Raw genomic sequence first — 20,059 nt, forward strand, 5'->3', positions numbered from 1 at the left:
TACTCCCTCAAAGTAATAGAAACATTGAAACATAGAAAACCTACAGCACAATACAGGCCCTTCGTCCCACAAAGTTGTGCCGAACATGTCCCTACCTTAGAAATTACTAGGCTTGCCCATAGCCCTCTATTTTTCTAAGCTCCATGTACCTATCCAAAAGTCTCTTAAAAGACCCTACTGTATCCGCGATTTCTTGAAATTGATGCACAAATATAAGAAGAGCATAATTAATTTATTGATAGCTAAATTATTTTAAATACGAGGGTAAGTTGAGGGAACACAAACCAATCCTCATAGAGGGACCAGAAGTGGAGAGTGTGAGCAATTTCAAATTCCTGGGTGTCAATAATTCAGAGGAGCTAACCTGGACGCAACATATTGATGCAGCTATAAAGAAGGTAAGACAGCAGCTATATGTCATTAGCAGTTTGAAGAGATCTGGTTTGTCAACTAAACACTCAAAAACTTCTACAACTGTACCGTGGAGAGCATTCTGACTGGCTGCATCACCATCTGGTATGGGGGGGGGGGGGTGCTACTGCCAAGATTTAAATAAGTTGTTGAAAGTTGTAAAATTAGCCAGCTCTATTAAGGCACTAGCCTCCATAGTATCCAAGACATCTTCAAGGAGCGGTACCTTAGGAAAACGGCGTCCATCATTAAGGATCCCCACCACCCAGGCCATGCCCTCTTCACATTGTTACCATCAGGAAGGAGGTACAGAAGCCTGAAGACACACTCTCAGCGATTCAGGAACAGCTTCTTCCCCTCTGCCATCTGATTTCTAAATGAACACTGATCCCATGAACATACCTCACTACTTTTTTATATCTTTTTTTGCACGACTTATTTTAACTTAACTATTTAATAGACATCTATATACTTAATGTAACTCAGTTTTTTTTCTTCTGTATTTATATAGTTCTTCTATATTTCATCTACTACTGCCATGAAGTTAATAAATTTCATGACATATGCCGGGGATATTAAATCTGATTCTGATTAATAGTCATGACAAAAATACAGGATTTTTTCAGTATTTATATCTGTTTTTGTAATATTCTGGTTATATGACTTTGGACAGATTAAATAGGAAATTAAATAGTTATGCAGGATTTTAAGTGAATGTTAATTTTGGACTAGCCTGCCACTTGTACTATCCAAATAATGTTAGGATCTTAAGAACATACAAATTAGGAGCAAAGGCAAATCACTGACCACTCAAACCAGCTCCACCAGTCAATAAGATAACAGATGATTTTATTATAACCTCAACTCCAAATTCATGTCCATTTAAATTACCTTTCACCCCTGTTTATCAAGAACCTATCTACCTCTGCCCTTAAAAAAAAATTCAAAGATTCTGGCTCCACATGAGATGAGGGAAGTTGGAAATAGAAAACACAAACACTGGAATACAGAAGCTATAAAAACAAAGTTGTAGGAAATGCTTGGCAGGACAGGCCAAAGTACTGCCCAAAATGCAAGGTTTATTCTTTTAGGCTATGTCACAGTAAAGGGAGGGAAAGGAGTACCCAGTTAAACTGCATTTATTTTGATGCATGAGGTTTAACAGACGAAATCGGAGCATGGATTGGCCCCTGGGACTGGGCTGTTACAGTATACCCATAACAGAAATATGGCTGAAAGAAGGGCAGGGCTGATGCAGCTGATTTGAGTGGTCAGTGATACAAATTCTATTCCAGTATTCCAGGATACAATGCTACAGGCGTGTCAGAGGTACAGGTAAGTGGGAAGGGATTGTTTCCTTTCTGATCAGTGAGGACATAACGGCAGTTCTTAGAGATGACATTCTTTGGAGATTGTCCAGTGAGGCCATACTGAGTAGAACTTAGAGCAAGAAAGGAAGATTCACTCCAGACCCCACCCCCAATATTCAGAAGGAGCATGAGGATTAGGTGGGTAGAGAAACTGCTCATAGCTGAAAGAATAATTGGATTATAGTAATTTTAATTTCCCCAGTATTAACTGGACTACCTAGAATGTTAGGGGCCTTGGTAAGGTGGAATTTGTGAAATGTGTCCAGGAAAGTTTCCTGAGTCAATATATCAAGGGCCCTATTTGGAAAGGTGTAGTACAGGGCATGTGCAGTGAAGGAACAAGGCAGGACAGGTAACTGAGTGACAGTCAGGGAACACTGCTTAGAGTGAACATTAATTTTATGATTATAACTATTAATTTTAAGATGGTAATGGAAAAGGATAGGACAAGTCCAGAGATTAGGGTCCTAAACTGAAGCTGGACTAACTTAGGAGGAATTAGGCAGGATCTAGCAAAGGTCAATTGGGTAGCCTGTTTGGCTGAAAGGAATTAATTTCAAGTGTGATATTAAGCATCCAGGAGTAGTATATTCCTGTTTGGGTGAATGGTAAACCTGGAAAGTTTAGGGAACCTTATCTGATGAGAGATATTGAAGCTCTGGTGAAGAGGCAGGAAGAAACATTCATTGATTTTAAGATGTCAGGGACAATAACTATAAAAAAAGATTAAGAATACTCTTAAGAAGGAAATTTGGAGGGAAAAGAGAGGGTTTGAGATGGATCTGCCAGATAAGGTTAAAGAAAATAGCAAGGGGTTCTATAGCTATATTAAAGGGTAGCTAGGGAAAGAGTAGGTCCTGTTAGAGTTTAGCAGGGCTTCCTATATCTTGGGGGATTTTAAATGAATATTCCTTCTCATTATTTACTGAGGAGAAAGTCATAGTTGCTCAAGTGATAAGGGAAACAAGTGGGGATGTTTTGGAGAATATTTGTATTACTATGGAGGAGGTATTTATGACCATAAGACCATTTGGCCCATTGTACCTGCTCTGCCATTTCATCATGGCTGATCCAATTTTCCTCCTAGCCCCAGTCTCCTGTCTTCTCCCTATATCTCTTCATGCCTTGGCTATTCAACGATCTATCGACCTCTGCCTTAAATCTACATAAATTCTTAGCCTCCACAACTGCCTGTGGCAAAGAATTCCAAGATTCACTACTCTGGCTAAATTCCTCCTCATCTCTGTTCTAAAAGGGCACCCCTCTATTCTGAGTGCTACACCTGTCCCTATACCTCCTCTCTTGCCACCATTCAGGGCCCCAAACAATCCTTCCGAGTGAGGCAACACTTCACTTGTGGAGTCTGTTGGGGTCATCTATTGCATCAGGTGCTCCCGGTGTGACCTCCTCTACATTGGTGAAGCCCGACACAGATTGGGGGACCACTTCGCTGAGCACCTCCGCTCCGTCTGCCAAAACAAACAGGATCTCCCAGTAGCCACCCACTTCAACGCTGCTTCCCACTTCCATTCAGATATGTCCATACAGGGCTCCTCTACTGCCATGATGAGGCTAAACTCAGGTTGGAGGAGCAACACCTCATATACCGTCTAGGTAGTCTCCAGCCCCTTGGTATGAACATAGAATTCTCCAACTTCTGGTAATTCCCTCCTCCTCCCTTCCCCTATCCCTATGTCACTCTGTCCCCTCCCCCAGCTACCTATCACCTGCCCCATGGTTCCGCCTCCTTCTACTACCCATTGTGTTTTCCCCTATTCTTTCTTCACCTTTCCTGCCTATCACCTCCCTGCCTCCCCTCCCCCACCCCTTTATCTTTCCCCTTACTGGTTTTTCACCTGGAACTTACCAGCCTTCTCCTTCCCACCTTCTAGTATAGAGCCTCTGCCTCTTCCCCCTACAGTCCTGACGAAGGGTTCCAGCCTGAAATGTCGACCGATCTTTTCCACGGATGCTGCCCGACCTGCTGAGTTCCTCCAGCGTGTTGTGAGTGTTGCTTTGACCCCAGCATCTGCAGATTATTTTGTGTTTTCTATTCTGAGGCTGTGTCCTCTGGTCTTAAACTCTCCCATCACAGGAAACATCCTCTCCACATCCACTCTATCAAGGCCTTTAACCATTTGATAGGTTTCAATAAGGTCACCCCTCATTCTTCTGAATTCTACTGAATACAGGCCTAGAGCCTGTACACTCTTCATATGATGAGCTATTCAATTCTGGAATCATTTTCATGAACCTCCTTTGAACCCCCTTCAATTTCAACACATCCTTTCTAAGTTAAGGTGCTCAGAACTGCTCACAATACCCCAAGTAAGGCCTCACCAAATCCTTACTTTTATATTCTAGTCCTCTTGAAATGAATGCTAACATTGCATTTACTTTCCTCACCACAGACTCAAACTGCAAGTTAACCTTCAGGGAACCCTGCACAAGGACTCTGAAGTCCCTTTACACCTCAGTGTTTTGTATTTTCTCACCATTTAGAAAATAGTCCACCCTTCCATTTCTTCTACCAAAGTTCATAACCATACACTTCCCAACACTGTATTCCATCTGCCATTTCTTTGCCCATTCTCTTAATCTGTCTATGTCCTCTGTAACCTCTCTGCTTCCTCAAAACTACCTTCCCCTCCTCCTATCTTCATATTGTCTGCAAACTTTGCAACAAAGCCATCAATTCCATCATCCAAATCACTGACATATAATGCAGAAAAAATGGGTCCTATAACAGACCCCTGTGGAGCACCACTAGTCACTGGCAGCCAGCCAGAAAAAGCTCCCTTCGGTCCAATTCTTTGCCTCCGGCCAATCTCATACTGGACAAAATGGATGCAGTTTAATTATGGATGAATGTGACCATTTCCTAAAGCAATCCAATTTAGTCCCCATACTGGAGCACAGTTTCTTGAAACCAACTTCAGGATCAAAGCAAATGTCAAGAAACCATGGCTGTGAACTTTTAGGTTACTGATTTGTTTTGTAAAATAGGACAGCAGCTATTTAAAATTTTAAATTGGTCACCTCTAAAGTAACCTTGCCTCAAGTCTTCAGTTCATTAACTTAACTGAGATTTTTGAATCTACAATATTAAGCAAAACAGACTAATTGTTGAAATAATTAATTATTTTCTGCTTTTATGAGTATAGTAAGTCTGATGTTCTGTTTTACTCCATTAAAATTATTAGTAACCATATGATTAAAGACAAATTATTAAATTCTGTTCAGAGAGCAAGTGGGACACTTGTTCCTTGGGCTTCCATCAATGCTGTTCTGCAAATTAATGTTTGGGGTGATTAAAAGCAGCTTGAGATGACTCACTCTGCTAAGAATATACAACTGCAAAAAAAAACAGGTTGAAATGAAAACAAAACCCATATTAGGAAATTCCTTGTTCTCAGAATCCTGTAACCAATTCATATTCAGTGTTAGCTCACAAAGCAATGATGGTTGATATTTGTAAGGAAAAATTTACAGTTCCCTGAGGCCAATAACACTAACAATTACATTAGGGTGGAAATTCATTTATTTTTGTTAGTAGTACTTGAACAGGTTAAAGTCCTAAAGGGATTGCAATGGGAACCCAATACACAATAGACCCAATGATCTACTTATGAGCTACCATTTTACTTCATTTGGTTTCTTTTTCTTTCTTAGTTTATTTCAGAAGACAGGAAGGCTCTACCAAACGTATCAACACCGCCAGCATACCCACCATCAAGGACATACTGTATATACAGTAAGGTGCCAGAAAAGGGCCAATAACATCATAAAGGATCCCACCCACCCTGCTCATGGATTGTTTGTCTCAGTCCCACAAGGGAGGAGGCTACATAGCATCCACACCAGGACCACCAAACTCAAAAATAGTTACTTTCCTCAAGCAGTAAGGCTGATCAACACCTCTACCCACCACCACCATTTCCTGTCAGTCACCTTATGTACAGGCACTCCTGTGCCTAGCATCACTTTATGGACTATAATCAATTTATATAAACTATCAAATGTATTTATATTTATTATCTTTTTTAATTATTGTGTTCTTTATCTTATTGTGTTTTTGTGGATTTTTTGTGCTGCATTGGATCCAGTGTAATAATTATTTTGTTTTCCTTTACACTTGTGTACTGGAAATGATATTAAATAATCTTGAATCTTGATCTTGAACATTGCTATAACCAGTGCACTAACCGTGAGTTAGAGAGCTCCGAGAGAGAAGGCGGCGCACAGGGCCGGGAGTGAAGTTTAAAAGGAGAAAGCTTTACAGGAGCTCGGCTATAACCAGCACACCAATCATGTGTTGGAGAACAGGGAAGGTTCAAACGTAAAAGGGAGACACTGCCTAGCAGAGCGGTCATCAAAGGAGTGGTCTGAGGCAGAGTGGTAGGCCTTCAGTGAGGTAAGTGGGTAAGTGGACTTTGCTTTTTCCTTGCAATTTTTTTTTTGGAGGAATAGAGAGCATGTCTGTAGGGTTAGAACTTTGCCCTGGGTGTCAGATGTGGGAATCTTGGGAATCTTCCAGTCTCCCAGATGGCCCCATCTGTGCCAGGTGCACCGAGATGCACCTTCTGAGAGACCATGTTAGGGATCTGGAGCTGTGGCCTGATGACCTACAGCTTATCAGGGCAAGTGAGCAGGAGATAGATAGGAGCTACAAGGAGTTAGTCACCACGAGGCTGCAGGAGTTAAATAAGTGGGTGTCTGTCAGGAAAGGGATGGGAAGATCTCAGATAGTACAGAGCACCCCTGTGGCCATCCCTCTCAGTAATAGTTATCTCGTTTTGGATGCTGTTGCGGGGTGGGGCGGGGGGGGTGACCTGACAGAGGACGACCATGGTGATCGGGTCTCTGGCACTGAGCCTGGTTCCATGGTGCAGAAGTGAAAGAGGAAGATGAGGAAAGTGGTGGTCATAGTGAGGGGAACAGGCAGGAGGTTCTGTCTGCCTGATAGATACCCACATGGTATGTTGCCTCCCTGGTGCCAGGGTACGGGACGTCTCGGATCGAGTGCAGAGAATTCTGAAGGGAGAGGGTGAACAGCCAGGAGTCTTGGTACACGTTGGTACCAATGACATAGGTAGAAAAAGAGAGGAGGTCCTGAAGAGAGAATTCAGGGAGTTGGGTAGGAAGCTGAAAAGCAGGACCTCCAGGATAGTAATCTCAGGATTGCTGTCTGTGCCATGTGCTAACGAGCGCAAAAATAGCATGATCAGGCATATTAATGCGTGGTTGAGAGACTGGTGTAGGGGGCAGGGATTCGGATTCCTGGATCACTGGGGCCTCTTCTGGGGAAGGTACAACCTTGTACAAAAAGGACAGGTTACACCTAAACCCAAAGGGGTCCAATATCCCAGCAAGCAGGTTTAGTAAAGCTGTTAGGGAGGGTATAAATGAATTTGGCAGGGGGATGGGAACCGGAGTGATAGGGCTGAAGAAGGGGAGAACGGAAATAAATAAAAGATAGTGTGGAACAGAGATGATAGAAAGGGCAGGCAGGAGATGAGGCATAATCACAGCCAGTGGGATGAGTTACAACAGAAAGCAACAAATACTGGACTGTAAGTGTTATATCTGAATGCACACAGCATAAGAAATAAAATGGATGATCTTGAAATTCAGCTACAGATTGGCAAGTATGACTTTGTGGCCATCTCTGAAACTTGGCTGAAGGGTGGCTGCCATTGGGAGCTGAACGTCCAAGGCTATACGATGTATCGGAAAGGTAGGTGAGTAGGCGGACGGGGTGGTGTGGCCCTGTGTTTAAGAAATAATATTAAATAATTAGAAAGGGATGACATAGGATCGGAAGGTATAGAGATTCTATGGGTTGAGTTAAGAAACGGCAAGGGTAAAAGGAGCCTAATGGCAATTGTATACAAAACTCCAAACAGCAGCTAGGATGTGGATTACAAATTACAGCAGGAGATAGAAAAGGCATGTGAGAAGGGCAATGTCATGATAATCAATGGAGATTTTAACATAAAAGTGGATTAGGAAAACCAGACCAGAACAGGACCTCGAGAGAGAATTTGCTGAATGTCTAGGGGATGGCTTTTTAGAACAGCTTGTTGTTGAATCCACTAGGGGATTGGCTGTGCTGGATTGGGTGTTGTGCAATAATCTGGAGGTGGTAAGAGAGTTTATGGTTAAGGAACCCTTAGGGAACAGTGATCACAATATGATCAAGTTCACTTTGAAATTGAAGAAGGAGAAACTAAATTCCAGTGTGTCGGTATTTCACTGGAATAAAGGAAATTACAATGGCATGAGAGGGGAACTGGCCAATGTTGACTGGAAAGAGACACTAGCAGGAAGGACAGCATAAAGAGAGGCTTTGAGGAAAGAGAAGCAGAATAAAGGGTGTAAAGGTAGTAAGGCAGAAGGGCTGAAGTGTGTGTACCTCAATGCAAGACGCATCAGGAACAAAAGTGATGAACTGAGAGCCTGGATACATACATGGAATTATGATGTAGTGGCCATTACAGACAGAGACTTGGCTGGCACCAGGGCAGGAATGGATTCTCAATATTCCTGGATTTCAGTGCTTTAAAAGGGATGGGAGGGGGAAGGGGAGGAGGGGTGGCATTACTGGTCACGGATGCTATTACAGCTACAGAAAGAGTGAGTAATACAGCAGGATCCTCTTTTGAGTCAGTATGGGTGGAAGTCAGGAACAGGAAGGGAGCAGTTACTCTATTGGGGGTATTCTATAGGCCCCCTGGTAGCAGCAGAGATACAGAGGAGCAGATTGTGAGGCAGATTTTGGAAAGGTGCAAAAATAACAGGGTTGTTATCATGGGTGACTTTAACTTCCCTAATATTGATTGGCACCTGATTAGTTCCAAGGGTTTAGATGGGGCAGAGTTTGTTAAGTGTGTCCAGGACAGATTCTTGTCACAGTATGTGGGCAGGCTGACTAGGGGGAATGCCATACTAGATCTAGTACTAGGTAATGAGCGAGGTCAGGTCACAGATCTCTCAGTGGGTGAGCATCTGGGGGACAGTGACCACCACTCCCTGGCCTTCAGCACTATCATGGAAAAGGATAGAATCAGAGGGGACAGGAAAATTTTTAATTAGGGAAGGGCAAATTACGAGGCTATGAGGCTAGAACTTGCGGGTGTGAATTGGGATGATGTTTTTGCAGGAAATGTACTATGGACATGTGGTCGATGTTTAGAGATCTCTTGCAGGATGTTAGGGATAAATTTGTCCCAGTGATGAAGATAAAGAATGGTAGGGTGAAGGAACCATGGGTGACGAGTGAGGTGGAAAATCTAGTCAGGTGGAAGAAGGCAGCATACATGAGGCTTAGGAAGCAAGGATCAGATGGGTCTATTGAGGAATATAGGGAAGCAAGAAAGGAGCTTAAGAAGGGGGCATGAGAAGGCCTTGGCATGTAGGGTAAAGGAAAACCCCAAGGCATTCTTCAATTATGTGAACAAAAGGATGACAGGAGTGAAGGTAGGACTGATTAGAGATAAAGGTGGGAAGATGTGCCTGGAGGCTGTGGAAATGAGCGAGATCCTCAATGAATACTTCTCTTCAGTATTCACCAATGAGAGGGAACTTGATGATGGTGAGGACAATATGAGTGAAGTTGATGTTCTGGAGCATGTTGATATTAAGGGAGAGGAGGTGTCGGAGTTGTTAAAATACATTAGGACAGATAAGTCCCCGGGGCCTGACGGAATATTCCCCAGGCTGCTCCATGAGGCGAGGGAAGAGATTGCTGAGCCTCTGGCTAGGATCTTTATGTCCTTGTTGTCCACGGGAATGGTACCGGAGGATTGGAGGGAATGTTGTCCCCTTGTTCAAAAAAGGTAATAGGGATAGTCCGGGTAATTATAGACCAATGAGCCTTACGTCTGTGGTGGGAAAGCTGTTGGAAAAGATTCTTAGAGATAGGATCTCTGGGCATTTAGAGAATCATGGTCTGATCAGGGACAGTCAGCATGGCTCTGTGAAGGGCAGATCACGTCTAACAAGCCTGATAGAGGTCTTTAAGGAGGTGACCAGGCATATAGATGAGGTAGTGCAGTGGATGTGATCTATATGGATTTTAGTAAGGCAATTGACAAGGTTCCACACGGTAGGCTTATTCAGAAAGTCAGAAGGCATGGGATCCAGGGAAGTTTGGCCAGGTGGTTTCAGAATTGGCTTGCCTGCAGAAGGCAGAGGGTCATGGTGGAGGGAGTCCATTCAGATTGGAGGATTGTGACTACTGGTGTCCCACAAGGATCTGTTCTGGGACCTCTACTTTTCATGATTTTTATTAATGACCTGGATGTGGGGGTAGAGGGGTGGGTTGGCAAGTTTGCAGTCGACACAAAGGTTGGTGGTGTTGTAGATCGTGTAGAGGATTGTCAAAGATTGCAGAGAGACATTTATAGGATACAGAAGTGGGCTGAGAAGTGGCCAGTGGAGTTCAACCGGGAGAAGTGTGAGGTGGTACACTTTGGAAGGACAAACTCCAAGGCAGAGTACAAAGTAAATGGCAGGATACTTGGTAGTGTGGAGGAGCAGAGGGATCTCAGGGTACATGTCCACAGATCCCTGAAAGTTGCCTCACAGGTGGATAGGGTAGTTAAGAAAGCTTATGGGGTGTTAGCTTTCATAAGTCGAGGGATAGAGTTTAAGAGTTGCGATGTAATGATGCAGCTCTATAAAACTCTGGTTAGGCCACAATTGGAGTACTGTGTCCAGTTCTGGTCACCTCACTATAGGAAGGATGTGGAAGCACTGGAAATGGTACAGAGGAGATTTACCAGGATGCTGCCTGGTTTAGAGAGTGTGCATTATGATCAGAGATTAAGGGAACTAGGGCTTTACTCTTTGGAGAGGAGGAGGATGAAAGGAGACATGATAGAGGTGTACAAGATAATAAGAGGAATAGATAGAGTGGATAGCCAGCACCTCTTCCCCAGGGCACCACTGCTCAATACAAGAGGACATGGCTTTAAGGTAAGGGGTGGGAAGTTAAAGGGGGATATTAGAGGAAGGTTTTTTATTCAGAGAATGGTTGGTGCGTGGAATACACTGCCTGAGTCAGTGGTGGAGACAGGTACACTCGTGAAGTTTAAGAGACTACTAGACAGGTATATGGAGGAATTTAATGTGGGGGGCTTATATGGGAGGCAGGGTTTGAGGGTCGGCACAATATTGTGGGCCGAAGGGCCTGTAATGTGCTGTACTATTCTATGTTCTATGTTCTATGTTCAAAGCAGGAACGGCTGGAGTTTCTGTGAAAAATGAGGGAAGTGCAAGACAGATATATTCCAAATAAGAAGAAATTTTCGAATGGAAGAAGGATACTACAGTGGCTGACAAGTGAAGTCAGAGCCAAAGTAAAAGCAAAAAAGAGGACATACAAGGAAGCCAAAGATAGAGGATTAGGAAGCTTTTAAAAATTTTCAGAAGGAATCTAAGAAGGTCATTAGGAAGGAAAAGATGAATTATGAAAGGAAGCTGGCAACTAATATCAAAGAAGATACTAAAAGCTTTTTTAAGTATATAAAGGTAAAAGAGAGTCAAGGGTAGATATAGGACCAATAGAAAATGAACCTGAAGATATTGTAATGAGATACGCAGAGATGGCAGAGGAACTAAATGTGTATATTACATCAGTCTTCACAGTGGAAGACATCTGCAGTATACTGAACATTCAAGAGTGTCAGGGAAGTAAAGTAGGTGCAGTGAAAATTATGACTGTGAAGGTGCTCAGGAAGCTTAATAGTCTGAGGTTGGAAAAATCTCCTAGAGCTGATGGAATGCACCCTCGGGTTCTGAAGCAAGTAGCTGGAAAGATTGCGGAGGCATTAACAATGATCTTTCAAGAATCGATAGATTCTGGCATTGTACCGTATGACTGGAAAATTGCAAATGTTACTCCGCTATTTAAGAAGGGTGGGAGGCAGAAGAAAGGAAACTATAGACCTGTCAGCCTGACATCAGTGGTTGGGAAGTTGTTGGAATCAATTGTTAGGGATGAGATTACAGAATACCTGGAGGCACATGACAAGATAAAAGCCAGCATGGTTTCCTGAAAGGAAAATCCTGCCTGACTAGCCTACTCCAATTTTTTGAGAAAATTACAAGCAGGGTAGACAAAAGAGATGCAGTAGATGTGGTGTACTGGGATTTTGGGAAGGCCTTTGACAAGGTGCCACACATGAGGATGCTTAGCAAAATAAGAACCCATGAAATTACAGGGGAGTACCAGCATGGGTGGAGCATTGGCTGGTCGGTAGAAAACAGCGAGTGGGAATAAAGGGATCTTATTCTGGTTGGCTGCCAGTTGCCAGTGGAGTTCCACAAGGGTCGGTGTCGGGACCACTGCTTTTTATGATGTATGTCAATGATTTGGACTATGGGATTAGTGGATTTGTGGCTAAATTTGCCAATGATACAAAGATAGGTGGAGGAGTGGGTAGTGTTGAGGAAACAGGGAGCCATCAGAGAGACTTAGATAGGTTAGGGGAATGGGCAAAGGAGTGGCAAATGAAATACAATGTTGGAAGGTGTATGGTCATGCACTTTGGTGGAAGAAATAAACAGGCAGATCATTATTTAGATGGGGAGAGAATTCAAAATGCAGAGATGCAAGGGGACTTGGGAGTCCTTGTGCAGGATACCCTGAAGGTTAACCTCCAAGTTGAGTCGGTGGTGAAGAAGGCGAATGCAATGCTGGCATTCATTTCTAGAGGTATAGAATATAAGAGCAGAGATGTGATGTTGTGGCTCTATAAGGCACTCGTGAGACCACACTTGGAGTATTGTGTACAGTTTTGGGCTCCTTATTTTAGAAAGGATATACTGACATTGGAGAGGGTTGAGAGAAGATTCACAAGAATGATTCCAGCAATGAAAGGGTTACCATATGAGGAATGTCTCGCAGCTCTTGGGCTGTATTCCTTGGAGTTCAGAAGAATGAGGGTGGGATCTGATAGAAACATTCCAAATGTTAAAATGCCTGAAAAGATTAGATATGGCAAAGTTATTTCCCATGGTAGGGGAATCTAGGACAAGAGGGGACAACTTCAGGATTGAAGGACGTCCATTTAGAACAGAGATGTGGAGAAATTGCTTTAGTCAGAGGGTGGTAAATCTGTGGAATTTGTTGCCACGAGCAGCTGTGGAGGCCAAGTCAGCTGGGTGCATTTAAGTCAGAGATAGATAGATTCTTGATTTGCTAGGGCATCAACAGGTATGGGGAGAAGGCAGGGGAGTGGGGATAACTGGAAGAATTGGATCAACCCAAGATTGAATGGTGGCACAGACTCAATGGGCCGAATGGCCTACTTCTGCTTCTATATCTTATGGTCTTATGGCCTTATTTACATCGATTACTACCCCTGCAAAGGTGGATTCATTTTTTTGTTTTGCTATGTTGTTACAACAGTCATTTAGGGGTTCCGTAAGACTGGGACTGACAAATTCCTTCAGAAAATCCTTTCAATTAGAAGACTGTACTCTGTCAAATTGTTGTGGCAGCATGCAAAACATCTGCCATTTCAAACCCTAAATATGCTTGAGATTTTCACAATCGGGTTATATGCAAAACGGGATATCTCCAACTCCCACCCCCTGCTCAATAATCATTTGGAAAATATATTTTAATATGAGTTTATGGATGTGATTGCACAGCCTATAACATTTAAGGATGCATGATCTTGCAATATTAAAATCCCATACATTCATTCTTCAAAATTTGTCGCTGCCTGATTTCTTTGGTGAAGGAATCATGTTCATAGGTGGATTACCAATAATGAAACATAGTCCCAGACGAAAATCCAAAAGCTTACCCAAGTGGGCAACAAAAGAATGCTCAGTGAAAGTCAAGCCTCGGACCGAGATGGGCCTTTGTAGAAAAACACTTTCATTGTACGGACACACTGCTGCAGATCTTCATTCTCCAGCAGCTATTCTTTCAGGTAAAGAAGTAAAGTTGCAGTTCAAAGGACAGGCACCAAGAGTATACAGAAGATAACTAGCTGTTCTTTGAATGGTATTCAGTGTAGCTTGATACTGGGATTTGATTTGGAATATTTATTTTGTATGTTGGTTTTGCAAGGTGGTTAGATAATATGAAGGTCAGTGCCAGGGGGAAGACGTAGAATGCCAAATGAATTGTTTATGGATTGTCCAGGCAAAACAGCCTGTCTCTCCTCTTTTCACTCTTCTCCATCCCCTCCCATTGGAACTTACTTGGTAATGGGCTTTTAAAGCATATGACAAATCACCATGAATATTGAAACCCATTATGTTGAGTATAACAGGCTACAATAAGCAGAGAAGTCATTATTTGTGTGGCATCATGATATTTGCATAATGTGTAGTGTCCATTTGACGATATTTGATAGTTTGCATACCATTTCCAACCCCTTCTGGTTTGTTATGATGGTTCCAATGCTAATCGAACAGTAAAGCACTACAGAATAAACACAATATAATTGGTACTCATCAATGTGATGCATAATGTATGGTCTCACAGTGGTTCGACAGTTAGGGAGTGGAATCACTTTTGTTTGCATTGCATGTGTTACGTGTCCACAGTTTCGTTTTCCTGGGAGTCCATAGTTTCGTTTACTGTGGGCATCATGTGTCCCCAGTTTGGTTTTACTTTGAGTCCACAGCTTTGCTTCTGTGAGCATTACCTTATGACGTATGCCGATGGTATAAAAGAAATATGGGCATAGTGCTGAGAAGGAGTCAAAGGAAAGAGAGAGAGAGTGAAGATCGCAGGCTTCGAGCTGTCCGGGAACGGCTCACGATCGAGAAGGGTAAAGTCTAATGCTTACCCAAACCCAAAGGATTGGGTTAATCAGCGGCACACTGTGCATTGTAGAGACGCGTCTGTCCTCCGTGTGATCCATGGGCATGAATTTCGCGACTGTCACTTTGTGAAATCGCTCTTCATGGACTTTTGAACAGTATTCCTCGGCTAGGATCTTCAGTAACCGTTTCTTAATTCACTAGCCGTGGAATCTTTGGAATTCGTCGTGATCGCCTTGTCACTGCATTGTGAATCCACAAGTCTCTCCTCACACCTCTTTCGTGAATTACTGGGATTCTCTGAACTGCCACTTTACGACAATACATGAGTAAGATTTGTTAAGAACGTTTGACTGTAAGGGAGCTATAGACCATAACACTGTTAACTTCTGTTTAAGAAAGTCGTTTACTTAATTTTCTATATTTTTGAGTAGATGTAAATAAATATAGTGGTTTTAATATTAAAACCTGACTCAATTTGTCATCTCTTGCTGCTGGTACGTTACGAAATCGTGACACATTTCAGTGATTAAAAGTTGCAAATTGATGTGCGAGCAGTCAATGGCGTCAGGCAACACTAGAAAACAAATTACTTGTGAAATTGCTAGTTGGAAGATCAAAGTAAATTTATTATCAAGATATGTATACATCACCATATACAGGTTGTCCAGAATTCCAAAATCCAAGAACCTCTGAAATCTGAAATGTTTTTTGAGCGCCGACATGACATCACAATTGAAAAATTCCACAAGGCACTGGGAAGGTTCCCAGGTGATGCGTAGGTCTCTGCACACCACAGACATATAATGTCTGAGAAGTGACCTCACACATGTAATGAACAGAAGTTAATGAAAAATAGAAAAACACTGCAAAAAGTGAAAAATTAAGATCTTGATGATGTATTGAAAGAGTGGATTTGTCAGCGTCCGAGTGAACATATCCTGCTTAACAGTATTCAGAAAGGATGTGCTGAAACTAGAGAGAGTTCAAAGAAGGTTCACAAAAATGATTCCAGGATTGAATGGCTTGTCATATGAAGAGTGTTTGATGGCTCTGGGCCAGTAGAATTTGGAAGAATGAGGGATGACGACATTGAAACCTATCGAATGGTGAAAGGCCTTGATAGAGTGGATATGGAGTGGATGTTTTCTATGATGGGACCAGAGGACAGAGCATCCAAATAGAGGGGTGCCCTTTTAGAACAGAGATGAGGAGCAATTTCTTTAGCCAGAGGATGATGAATCTGTGGAATTCTTTGCCACAGGCAGCTGTGGAGGCTAAGGCTTTATGTATATTTAAGGCAGAGGCTGATGGATTCTTGATTTGTCTAATTCTGCTCCTATATCTTTTGGTTTTATGCTCTTATTATATAGATGCAAATATTCCAAAATCTGAAACACTTCTGATCCTAACCATTTCAGATAAGGAATGCTTAACCTGTGCTACCTTGAGATTTATTTTCTTGCAGTAAAACAAAGAAATACATCAGAATCAGAATCAGGTTTATTATCACCGGCACGTGTCGTGAAATTTGTTAATTTAGCAGCAGCAGTTCAATGCAATACATAATCTAGCAGAGAGAGAAACATAATAATGATAATAATAAATAAAATAAAACAATAAAAATAAACAAGTAAATCAAATATGTATATTCAATAGATTTTTTAAAATGTGCAAAAACAGAAATACTATATATTAAAAAAAGTGAGGTAGTACCCAAAGCTTCAATGTCCATTTAGGAATCAGATGGCAGAGGGGAAGAAGCTGTTCCTGAATCATTGAGTGTGTCCCTAAAGCTGTCTTTGTAGGCTAGTGCCCAAGATGGAGCTGACTAAATTTACAACCTTCTGCAGCTTCTTTCAGTCCTGTGCAGTAGCCCCCCCCCCCCCCATACCAGACAGTGATGCAGCGTGTCAGAATGCTCTCCACGGTACAACAATAGTTCTTGAGTGTATTTGTTGACATGTATCGTCAGCAAATTTGTTGATGGTATTTGAGCTATGCCTAGCCGCACAGCATTGTGTATACAGAGAGTAGAGCAGTGGGCTAAGCACACACCCCTGAGGTGCGCCAGTGTTGATCGTCAGCGAGGAGGATATGTTATCATCAATCCACACAGATTGTGGTTAGGAAGTCGAGGATCCAATTGCAGAGGGAGGTACAGAGGCCCAGGTTCTGCAACCTCTCAATCAGGGTTGTGGGAATGATGGTATTAAATGCTGAGCAGCATCCTGACGATGAGCAGCATCCTGATGTAGGTGTTTTTGTTGTCTAGGTGGTCTAAATCAATGAAAAATTATCCAGAAATAAAGACTGACAAACAATCAATGTGCAAAAGAAGGCAAACTCTGCAAAATAAATAATTAAAATAATGCTGAAAACTTGAGTTGTAGAGTCCATAGGTTATAGAATCAATTCATAATTGAGCTGAGTGAAGTTTTCCACACTGGTTCAGGAACCTGATAGTTGAAGGGTAATGACTGTTCTTGAACCTGGTGGTGTGGGACCTATGGCTCCAATACCATCTTTATTTACATTATTTATTTATTTAGGGGTACAATACAGAACAGGCCCTTCTGGCCCAATGAGTCATGCCACCCAGCAACTCACCTATTTAAACCATCTTAATCATATGACTATTTACAATGACTAATTAACCTAATAACCGGTACGCCTTTGAACTGTGGGAGGAGACCAGAGCACCTGGAGGAAACACATGCAGTCATGGGGGAAATGTACAAGGTCCTTACAGGTGGTGCTGGAATTGAACTCTGAACCTGGGACCATGGCACCATGAAGCAAGAAGAGTGTATGGCCTGGATGGTGGAGTCCTTGATGATGGTTGCTGCTTTCTTGTAGCAGTGCTCCTTGTAGATGTGCTTAGTGGTGGGGAGGGCTTTGCCTGTAATGGACTGGGCTGTTTTCAGTGTTCCTTCTAAGTTATAATGACCATTCTGGGCAAAAGTCTGCTGCTGTGCAATTCTTTGCCCAGTGATAACAACATGTGTGCACTGAATTTTATATACTTTATACTTTATACTTCATTGTCGCCAAACAATTGGTACTAGAACGTATAATCATCACAGCGATATTTGATTCTGCGCTTCACACTCCCTGGATTACAAATATTAAATATTAAAAATAGTTAAAATTAGTAAATATTAAAAATTTAAATTGTAAATCATAAATAGAAAATAGAAAAATGGAAAGTAAGGTGATGCAGAAAAACTGAGAGGCAGGTCCGGATATTTGGAGAGTACGGCCCAGATCCGGGTCAGGATTCATTCAGTAGTCTTATTACAGTTGAAAAGAAGCTGTTCCCTGGGGACTTCCGGGTCATCAAGGGAATGGCAGCATAAGGAAAAGGTCTCTCGACAAAAAAGAAGGTAAACTGCCCCATAATTGAATTTAGACAAATACTTAATATTGCATAACTATATTAATAAAAGGGGCAAGGATGATGTCTAAGAACAAGATTTAAAAGTCCGCTCCGAAGGCTGATAAACATAAAGAGACGCAGCAAGGCGACAGGCCTAGCTCCCCACGGCAAGCCAGGACGGAGATAATGAGGGGAAATCGGTGACTCTGTCCTTGATTCTCGGAGAGATTCGCGAGTTCCGACAAGATAACAGCAAACAGCTGGAAGATATTAAAGGAGAAATAGTAAAAACTAACTCGCGGATAGATGAAGCCGAAGCGAGGATTGTTGGAATTGAAGAGAAGCTACAAGACGCAGAGGAGGTGATAGCAGAAATGCTGAAGCTGCAAGACCAGCTCCAGTGGAAACTAATAGATAAAGAAGGCCGCTCGAGAAGGGAAAATGTGAGGATTTACGGAGTTCCCGAAGGAACTGAAGGTAAACCCAGATTGGTGATTCCCTTCGTGGAGAAGCTACTTAGAGAGAACCTTGATATACCGGCTGCAAAAGACCTACAGATAGAAAGAGCTCACCACGCGTTGGCACCAGAGCCTCCAGCAGGCGCCCAGCCCAGATCAATTCTGGTCAGACTTCTCAGTTACAGAACGAAGGAAGAGGTGCTTAAAAGGGCATGGCAAAAGAAAGGTTTCATGTGGAACAACTGTAAAATCAGTTTAGACCACGACTACGCACCGGGGATTCTTGCCAGACGGAAGGAATATACGGAAACACGGAGAGTCCTGAAGGAAAACAACATCAAATTCCAGACCCTGTATCCAGCTCGGCTGAGAGTCTTTTACGACGAAGGGACAAAAACTTACGCTACGGTGGAGGAGGCAACGTTGGACCTGGCGGACCGGGGACTACCTATTAAAGTTATCACCCAACCGGAGTTGCTACTGGAGAGGATTCGGCAGAAGTCGTGGCAGTTAGTGGGGCAAGGACGCTCCACACAAACCAGAGTGTCAAACTATAAGGAAAAGCTGCAAATATTCAGACGCGAATGTACAGAGAACACAGATTAATTAAGAGAAATGACTGAAAAGAGTAAATCGGACTTAAAAGGTAAAATGAAAACTGGTAACTGAAAATAAACTAGACGGAATAACTTGAATGATAGCAATATGGTCGAGACATAAATAGGAGAAAATTCTCTATGATTATTCAAACTGCTGAGGGCCCTCTAACACAGGGTGAAGATAGAGGTTATCCCTCTGAACTGAGGCGGGTGGGTGCTCAGGCCTCACTGTGGGAAGTCGGGAAAAATTTTCAAATGTTGCACGTTCAAAAATGTCTAGGGTGTGGTTATATGTCTTGGTTTACTGTTGAGAAGGGATTGCTTACTGTTTGGTTAGAAAAGGAGAGTGTTTTTTTTCTACTAGAGAAAAATGCAAACTGAATTAGTAAAAATAATTTCCTATAATGTTAATGGGGTTTTGAATCCAATTAAAAGAAATAAGATTATGTCTAAATTGAAAAAAGAGAGGGCACAAATAGCTTTCCTCCAGGAAACACATATGAGCCAATCTGAACATGGAAAATTAAAAAGAATGGGCTTTAAGCATGTATTTTATTCATCATATAAATTGAGTCACAAAAGAGGGGTAGCTACTTTAATATCAAGTACTCTTAATTATGAACATATTTCAGAGACTAGAGACAAAGAAGGACGGTTCGTAAAAATCACAGGAAGAATAGAAGGTAAAGAAATAACATTGCTGAATGTTTATGCTTCTCCAGGTTGTGAATGGTTATTTTATAGACACATTTTTGACCTAATGGTCAGTTCTCAAGGGGTAGTAATTTGTGGAGGGGATTTTAATATTAGATTAAATCCTATATTAGATTCTTCAAGAATAGTTACTCAGAATAAACCTCTGACTCGGAAAGTGAACTCATTGATGGAGGAGTTGGGAATTATAGATGTCTGGAGGGAATTACACCCTACTAGTAAAGATTATACATATTACTCTTTCCCTCATTCAGCCTATTCAAGGATAGACTATTTCTTTATCTTTAATACAGATAGACTCAGGATAAAAAACTGTAATATTGCAACAATTGATCTGTC

Source organism: Mobula birostris, chromosome 2, assembly GCF_030028105.1.
Source record: "Mobula birostris isolate sMobBir1 chromosome 2, sMobBir1.hap1, whole genome shotgun sequence".
Lineage (NCBI taxonomy): Eukaryota > Metazoa > Chordata > Chondrichthyes > Myliobatiformes > Myliobatidae > Mobula > Mobula birostris.